Genomic DNA, 8,362 nt, shown 5'->3' with positions numbered 1-8,362 from the left:
GTTTGGGGGATGGAAGTGTGGAATGGAAAAATGGTGTTTGGATTATAAGGGGAGAGATGGGAAGCTCACGGCTAGGGAAGGGAGAATGTGTTTGTAATGTGTTGTGTATGAAAATGAGATGTTCCATGAATGAATGAATGCAAGGGTATTTATAGGAGTAGTGGAGGGAACATATGGCTATGTCATTTGTAGGTGAAGTAGGTGGATGTTGTAGGTGAAGTAGGTGGATGTTGTAGGTGAAGTAGGTGGATGATATGTTAAGTGATAAGTGATAAGTGATATGATATGTGGTTATGATATGATAAGTGGTTAAGTGATATGATATGTGGTGATGATAAGTGATAAGTGCATGTGGGTTACCTAATGAAGGAAATGCATGTGCAATGACAATGTGTTAGAATGGATGTGTGTTATGCATGGCATGATTGGGATTAGGAAAGATTTAAATGTCCTAAAACTAAAGAGAACAAGGTTCCAACACTTTGGCTCCAATTAGGTCTTCAATTTCGTCCAACACTTTGGCTTCAAGCATAAGCTATCCGTCCTTAGCCCAAAAGTGCTCCAAAAGTCTCCAAAATGCATCTTTTTGCTCCTTTAGCCCTTTGGACCTACAAACACACGAAAATAGCTTAAAGTACCAAAATAACTAAAGAAACATAACGTAAATGTACGAGAACAAGCCATTTAAGTCGCATAAATATGCTCCTATCAGGCTCCCTAAGAGGGGTGGATTGTAGTATCCCACATCGCCCGTGAGGGCGTGGTCTTTGGGCCTTATATGTCCATGCCTGCATGTACCTTTCAGAGAGGCCTTTTGGAGCTGCGGCTTGCAAAGACAAAACCGTGCGGTAGCCCTGCTGTCTGCGACCTAGTCCAGGGCAGGGAATGCCAAAGCGGACAATATCTCTGCGAGGGAGGGCGGGATGTGACAAAAAGACCCACATACAAAATTATTCTTTTACCTCTTCAATAGAAACATAATTTTCTACCTCTTCCATAGAAGCGTCATCTTCTACTTCCTCAATGAAAAATTCATCTTCTAAATCTTTTTTTTTTTTTTTTTTTTTTTTTTGCTTTCTCCAGATGAAAAGAGATGGAAATATGAGTTAGGGTTTAAAATAGACTGAGCGTGCAACCCAATCATTTTTTTAATGCAAAAGAGGATAATTAATGTGTTCATCAGTCATTTTACAAATGAACAAATTTGTAATTAAAAAATTCAATAAAATGTGGATGAAAAAAATAAGACAATGAGGTGGGAATAACATCATTCTTAATTAATTATTAAACCCACATCAGCACGTAATAAATTTTTTACATCATTGTGGCGGAATGATCCTATTGATTTGCGACACCTATTTTTAAGGACTACATTGATTGATTTTCAAATTCTAGGACCATATTGCTAGTGTGGGTCAATTTCAGGGACTATCTTGATGGTGTAAGTCAATTTTAGGGACCATTTGTGATAAAAACCCGTAAATCTTGTGGGGCCCATTTATGTACCACATGAGCACTTAACGGAATTTTTAATAGAATTGTGATAGAATGATCACATTGATTTGCGACACCTATTTTCAGGGACTACATTGATTAATTTTTAATTTTCAGGGACCATCTTGATAATGAGGGTCAATTTCAGGGACCATTTGTGATAAAAACCCTAAAATGTAGGTAGAGGAAGTGACAAAGTATTCAGTAATGGGGTGGAGTTCTTACTCAATTGATTATTTGGTCGATTTACAAGTTACGTATTCATGATCAGAATTGTCATATAATAAAGCACTCTGTAAAAATAATATCTAAAAAATAAAATATAAAATCGTTTAATCATAAAAATAAATGGACGAATTTAGCGAAAGCATTAAACATCATCTATTTGTTGTAAAATAATTGACAAAACAAAATTAGTTTTAATTGATTCTTCTTAGAATGATTTTTATGTAGTGTTTTGTAATATAAATAATTTCAGCTACAAGTACAAAATTTTGTTAATCGGTAATAAAATATCCTGAAGAGGAAAGGTTTTAACTGAAACAAAAATAATGAAAAAAAAAAAACACTGTTTTGTGAGTGTTATCGAGGATGTTGAAGACCGAGAGAAAAAAATAAAATGAGAAAGAGGACGTTGAGGGTGCACGGGAACCAACAGTAGTGCTCTGCATTAAGCCAATATATGTACATGTGTCTCTTCCTTTTCTCTCACCTCCTTCTTTATCTGGATAAAAAAGGCTCCTTGTATGGGTGGTGGTGTGTTTCTGCCTTTTTCTCCTTAAAAAAATAAACAACTAGGGCATCAACCTCTCATGCTGTCACGTGGTTGTATCAGGAGCCAGCAGGTAGGGTTTATTATCATGTGGTTAATGGACCAAGGTGATCGTCTACAACGACTTACCTACAAGGTCACAATCGATCATATATTAGGGTGGTTCGGATTTTGGATCCCTAACCGAAAAGGTCAAACTGATTTCTGAACTGATTTCTTTTGAGACAAGATTTCGAAAATCAAAATTAAATTGAAATTTTGGTATTCTTGAATATCGAGATTTTGAAATTTTTTTTGATATTTCGATACAGTTTGGAACTGTTTTTAGTTGTGTTTTAAATCTTTGATCATGTAGAAGGAGCAGATGAAGAAGTCACATTGTCTGTCTCTAGTGTTTTGAGAGATAAGATCCTCGCCCGATCCTCTTTGTGAGGATTCTGGAGATCCTCTAATCATATTTGTTCATCGTTCATCGTGTGGCTAATTTTCGTCAAGTTTTATTTATATTCAATTTTAAATAAAAAATTTACTATAATTTATAACAGTATGATATACGATGAATGAATGTGATTTTATGATCGTCGCCGGATCCTCGCTCGTGTTTTGATCCTTGTAGAACAGTAGACGGCAAAAGATGAAATCATAATGGTCTGCGACTTTGCATATATACGAATCAACCCAAAAATACTCTAGAAATCCAAATTCAAAAATCCAAATCCATGCGTATCATGACATTTGAATTAACACTTCACATGCATATCGAATCATTTTTTTCCAAATTCAGAAATCCAAATCCAAGTACAGAAACAATCAAAGAAACCCCAATTTTGACAAACCTTAGAAATCAAACACAAAAATATGCAGAAACAAAACCCTAGATTTTGAATACCAATCTTAGTTCGAAAATAATTCGAACAAAATTTTAGATTTTGAAACAAATATCTTGATTTTGGGGCTCAAGAGTCGCTCGTAGAGAATTGGAGAGAAATATGAGGCAAAATCGAGAACACGAGAGAGAGGGGGTATAGTGTGGTGCCTAGAGTTGAGACTCGGAGAAGGTGGGTGCAGGAGAGGTAGAGGCGGAGTAGAAAAATCAATAATGTGACAGCATGTGAGAGACTCAGAGACTGAGAAGTGACGATCCTAAGTATGATTGGATGGTTGGGATTAATCTTAACCAATCCGAAAATTCACATAATTCAAATTTAAAATTAAATATAGGAGGAATTAGAATCCCCTGCATTTTTTCAATACATTTTAGATCAAACATTGGTTCCCTTCTAAGATTTGATTAGGAGGCTTTGACCAATTGCCACATCAACATTTTTCTATATTTAGGGAAAATTAGATTCTACCACTTCTTTTTCATATTTTTTAAACTAAACATTTGTAGTATTTTAAGTTTTGATTAAACTTTTAAAATTTTAACTAGGGTGCTTTAATTATGTCCACATCAACATTTTCTTATTTAATTCATTATCTTTTATTAATGTAAAAGGATATATACTCATTTCCAATTTATCCCTTAATATCTATTTTTAATTTTTAATTATCTCCCTAAAAATTAGAGAACAGTTTTCTGCTTTTTCGTTTCTCTCACCCAGTTTATCAAAAGAGAGATACAGTCGTGAGAAATTTTGCAGGGGAGAAAGAAAGAGAAAGAGGGAGAGATAGAATAGCTACTGAAAATAAGCTAAAATTTGTTAAAGGAGATAGAGAAATTAAGTGTTCATAAACAATGATCTATTTTATTAGCTTACGAATGTTTTGTGATCATCTCTTGACATGGATCATTACAATTTATTTTTCAAATAGAAACATTCCAAAGTCAAATTAAAATGTACCAGTATCGAATTAAAACGAACCATGCAACTTGAAACGTACCTCATGTCAAAGTGAAACATATCCACTATAATATCTAGAAGGAATGCGCCAATCAAAGTTAACTTTCTGAACATACCATGCAACTTGAAACGTACCTCATGTTAAAGTGAAATGTACCCACTATAATATCTAGAAGGCAATGCACCAATCAAAATTTACTTTCCAAACGTACCATGGTACGTGAAAAATTATGAAAACATGGATACAAAGTGTAGTGAAACAAAAGGCTTACCCTATGGTATCAATATTCAAATTTGAACGTGTGATATATCATACCACCATCGAAGTTGGTGGAGAACAGTCATTAAATTAACTTAAAACAGTGGTACGATATACACATTGATTGGAAGAGTTGGTGTGTGCTCCAATATGGTGTGGATTTGGAATAAAATGGTACGTAAGAAATAGAAGAAAATATCAAGTTGTTTTTAAAAATTGTAAAAGAATTTATGTTGAAATTGAATACTGAATCATAACCACTAGAGATTTTACAGATAATTTGATACACAACATATAATGACAAACCATATAATATTATATGGCGCCTAAATTGTTGGAAGATGTTTAATCAAAATTCTAAAAGGCATGGATGTTTAATCTCAAAATTTCAAAAGCTAGGCATCTGTATCAAAATGCCCCTTTTTTAAATTACATATAATTTGTTTAAAGGCTTCTTCACTTCACCTTGTAACTAATTGCCTACAATTTAGGAAATTTTATTTTCCCGATCCTTTAAACTCCTATGTTTTAATGACTTTGTATAAAAATTAATTAATTAAAGAAATTTGAACTTTTACATTGCTAACGACTCTTTCTATAAAAAAATTAATTAATTAATTAAAGTAATTCCTCATTATTAAAAGTAATAAAACTTATGTTTTGAAAACAAATGTACCAAAAACAAATGTTCAAAAAGCTAAATGTACCAAAAATTCAAATGTACCAAGTAGCCAAATAGACCAAAAATTCAAATGTACCAAGTAACCAAATGTATCATTATAATCAAACGTACCGATATAACCAAACGTACCTAACAATGAGTTTTGTTACATTCTATTTAATTTACTAAAATAAATATTTTAATAAAAAATAAAAAAAATCTTAAATCATCATAATAAGAGATGCATAAAAATAGGAGGCAAAAGGGAATGTTAACGTGAATAGACTTCTAATGAAATAAAATTAAGCACCAAAATTGTAGAGAAAATTTTTAATCAAATTTGCAAAAGGAATATATGTTTAGTCTATGACATTTAAAAACAAGACGTCTATATCAAATCGTCCCTAATATATATCATATTTCTCTCATCACGTAGTTCAGCTGAATAATAACTTATTAACAACATATTAAGAGCTATTTTTTATCTATTTAAATGCATGAGTAATAGTAATGAGGAACTGCTTCTTACCAAACTACTTGTTGCAAAACCCCTCCTTTTATCTATCTAGACACATGATAGAAATAGATTTGTTTGTAAAGCTTCAAAGAAAGCTCATTGGTTCACTGCTAATTGACATCGACTAGTAACAAAATCATTTAATTTAAACTACATATTAACAAAATCCTCTTTGTCAATCAAAAGAGGGTGAAAAGATAAGGTCAGTCTTCTATCACAAAATAAAACAAGGATAGTACAGTAATTTTGCACAACCTAAATTTTACATTTTTTTTACAGCATCACCTACAGGTAATCAAACAAATCTCTGATTTAAAGGATAAAAAATAAAAAATAAAACTCTCGCTCCCTACCCTTCTTCCACGTTCTCTCTCCTTCCTATTAATATATATATATATTCACAAACAAATTATGTAGGCATGTGCTAGTATAAATGATGGGTAGATATAATTCTATATTTTATCCATATCTTAATTTCAATTTGTTTCTTATTTTAAGAGAATTTAATATTTTGCGTTATATTTCAATTGTAGAACACGTGAATCTACTTTGGGTAAAACCAATGAAACGAACAAATTTTGGAGTTATTTTAATTGGAGTGGATTTGTGATTCTTTCAAGATTATTGTATTAAGATTCCAAATTTTATTTCCAAGCAGTTGGGTCGTGGTGAATAAAAGAGGGTTCGCTGTGTAGTTGTGGATGCAAATTTCCGACTTGTTGATCTTGGACAAAGTTGCACCTACACAACAATTAACACCTTTGGTTAAGGCCAAGAGCCTCTCGCGTCCACGATGAATGGGGGGGCTTTGACTGAAGAACCTCTGATGCCAAAGTTAGAATTTAGAGAGAAAACGTGTTTGGAGAGTTTTTGGAGTTTTACAAGAGTGTGGACCTAGCTTTTTAGAGAAAATAGGGTCATATATATATAGGGAATGGAGGTGGCCGGCCTTTAGAGGTTTTTTGTGTGAAAATGGGTGATTTAATTGGTGATTAATGGATTAATTATAAATGAATCCATTAATTAGCCAATTAATCTCCATTTATATGGAATAATTTGTAGGTTCTGAAGTAATTACCTAAGATGAGGATGGATGAGATAATTTGGAATTTGTTACCTATTTTGGACACTCTTGGCTTGATTAAAGAATGATTGTCCACTGCTCGTGCGTAGGACAACTGGTGTGTCTCAGGGGTAACTTTGTCCTTTTTACCAAAAATCCACGTGTCGCCTTGTGATTATTTTTGGCTCCACAAATGCCCCCACACATGCTGGGCTGCTTGTAGGAAAGGGTAGCAGGTGTAGAGATCTTCTTGCTCTAGGAAATTTAGGATTACTTCCTGTTTTGATGTAGATTCCCTATTTAATATGAAATTAGATCCTTCTAGGAAAGGGAAATAAATTTCTCTCAAAACCTATTTAAGTCCACATTAAGTGAGTTATTAAATCAACTTTGAAGAGCAATTTATTCTACCTTACAAAAGAGAGAGAGAGAGAGAGAGAGCTTAGAGGATATTTGTTCCCCCTCATCTAGCAATCTTCTACATCTTGCCCGTGCAAAGGACCCCTTTTTTGTTGCTTTCTTCGTCTTCTCCATGCCGCACCGATGTAAGAAAAATTTAATTGTTCTTATCTTCTCTTGAATAGTGCTGTCGTGGGGCAGCCATTGAGGTGATGCGGTATGTCGGATGGCTGGGGCTAGGAGTTGGCTCGACATAAGCCGAAGATGTGTTGTGGCAGGGACCACTGCTTTAGGTTGCTCAGCTTGGCTAGAGCCAAGGGCAGTTTGTGCGGCTGGGGTCGCGGATTGTGACGCTAGGGCGCAGTGCTAAGCGAGTAACATGGCTCATATCCTTTGGGCTCTTGGACCTGACACGGGTCAGGCCGGTGATTAAGAGAGATGAGGAGGTCGAAGGCCTCATGGGCTGCTGGAATGCTGGGCATGCAGGCCTCCTACTTGCTGGTCTGAGAGAAAAAATAAGGAAAAAGCTAGCATGGGTTGAGTTCCCCTACTAAGTACCATGAATAGCGTTGGCTGCTTAGTTTTCTTTGCTGAGAGAAATGTGGGTTTCTCTCTCGAGAGAAAGTAAAGAGGATTAAGGCGGATACTTTGCCTCGTTTGATTGCTTTCGTGGAGCCTACTGTGAATGAAGGTGGAAAGAATATATCTTCCCTGTCTACTCAAGAGATGCTGGTTAAGAAAAAACTGAAGACTTTCTCCGCTGCTCGTGAAGGTCCATTTGCTGTTGAGAAGCCTCTGATTGACATGACTTTTTCCAATGGGAAGAAAAATAAGGCTGCTAGATCTAAGCCTGTGGCGCCTGCTATTTCGAGAATGGCTAATTCGATTATTGATATTATTGCTCAATGTAGAGGTCTTGTCATGCCTCCAGTGTCGAGGTCTATGCCAAGACGTCTATCAGAAGCTAAGTCTGGTTCTCATTTGGAAAAGCTTGCTATTATGAAGAACGATAATGTGGACTTTGCTGCTAAAGTGGCGCTAAAGCCCACTGCCTCTACTGCTGAGACTGATTCGTCTGCTGGAAAGGAAGAGACTGCTCGCGTGGGCAACTATGAGAAATCCACTAAGCCTGCTTTTGGGGAGGATGTTGAGATTTGTATGCTCTCGAAACCAGATCTGCTTGAAGATATGGACGTTTGTGCCAAGTTTGTTGATGGCGTTAGAAAGGTTTGTTTGCCCAAGTTCCTTTGTGAAGCATACAACCCAATATAGAAGGATTGCTCTGCTTGCTATGAAGTATATATAGCAAGGCTACCAAGGAGGTGGTGAAGACTATGGCAACTAAAGCTTATT

This window comes from the organism of the source record quoted next, unplaced genomic scaffold (genome assembly GCF_019419815.1).
Source record: "Pyrus x bretschneideri cultivar Hongxiangsu unplaced genomic scaffold, Pyrus_bretschneideri_v1 Contig4, whole genome shotgun sequence".
NCBI classification, from domain to species: domain Eukaryota; kingdom Viridiplantae; phylum Streptophyta; class Magnoliopsida; order Rosales; family Rosaceae; genus Pyrus; species Pyrus x bretschneideri.
This window is presented reverse-complemented; position numbering follows the sequence as displayed.